This window comes from Arachis ipaensis, chromosome B1 (assembly GCF_059453495.1).
Source record: "Arachis ipaensis isolate K30076 ecotype BB chromosome B1, ASM5945349v1, whole genome shotgun sequence".
Taxonomy (NCBI): Eukaryota; Viridiplantae; Streptophyta; class Magnoliopsida; order Fabales; family Fabaceae; genus Arachis; species Arachis ipaensis.
Window position 1 is genome coordinate 112815394 of NC_142436.1, and position 1082 is coordinate 112816475.

Sequence of the window (1082 nt, forward strand, 5' to 3'; positions counted from 1 at the left end):
TTTCAAGAACTCCCTTCTTCATAGGCGTCCCATTACTCACAGGATTCCTCTCAGAAGTGTACATGAACTGGTTATTAGCAACCATGTCAATGAGTTCTTGAGCTTCTGCAGGCATTTTCTTTAGGTGAATGGATCCACCTGCAGAAGTATCCAATAACATCTTAGCTAATTCAGACAGACCATCATAGAATATATCCAGGATGGTCCATTCTGAAAGCATGTCAGAAGGACACTTTTTGGTCAGTTCTTTGTATCTCTCCCAAGCTTCATAGAGGGATTCACCTTCTTTCTGTCTGAAGGTCTGAACATCCACTGTAAGCTTACTCAGCTTTTGAGGAGGAAAGAACTTGTCTAAGAAAGCCTTGACCAGCTTATCCCAAGAGTTCAGGCTATCCTTAGGTTGAGAGTCCAACCATATTCTAGCTCTGTCTCTCACAGCAAAAGGGAGAAGCATGAGCCTGTAGACTTTAGAATCTACTCCATTAGTCTTAACAGTATCACAGATCTGCAAGAATTCAGTTAAGAACTGAAAAGGATCTTCAGATGGAAGTCCATGAAACTTGCAGTTTTGCTGCATTAGAGAAACTAATTGAGGTTTCAGCTCAAAATTGTTTGCTCCAATGGCAGGAATGGAGATGCTTCTTCTATGTAAATTGGAATTAGGTGCAGTAAAGTCACCAAGCATCCTCATTGCATTATTATTATTTTCGGCTGCCATCTCCTCTTCCTGTGTGAAAATTTTTGAAAGGTTATCTCTGGATTGTTGTAATTTAGCTTCTCTTAGTTTCCTCTTCAAAGTCCTTTCAGGTTCTGGGTCTGCTTCAACAAGAATGTTCTTGTCCTTGCTCCTGCTCATATGAAAAAGAGGGACAGAAAAATAATAATAATAGGATCCTTTTTACCACAGTATAGAGGTCCCTGTGTGAGTAGAAGATAAGAAGAAGAAAAAAATCCGAACACAGATGGAAGAGGGGGTTCGAATTTGGGTGAGATGAAGTGTTAGTAGATGAATAAATAAATAGAAGGAGATAAGAGAGAGAGAGAATTTTCGAAAATAATTTTTGAAAAAGAGTTAGTGATTT

At 39.0% G+C, this 1082-nt stretch overlaps 1 non-coding gene across 1 annotated transcript; it reads left to right on the forward strand.

The window, feature by feature from the left end:
- The first annotated feature begins 214 nt into the window (after positions 1-214).
- LOC148577968 (small nucleolar RNA R71) lies at positions 215-322 on the forward strand. The gene has a single exon (XR_015903484.1). It is a non-coding gene; the product is annotated as a small nucleolar RNA R71 (small nucleolar RNA).
- Positions 323-1082: the final 760 nt, after the last annotated feature.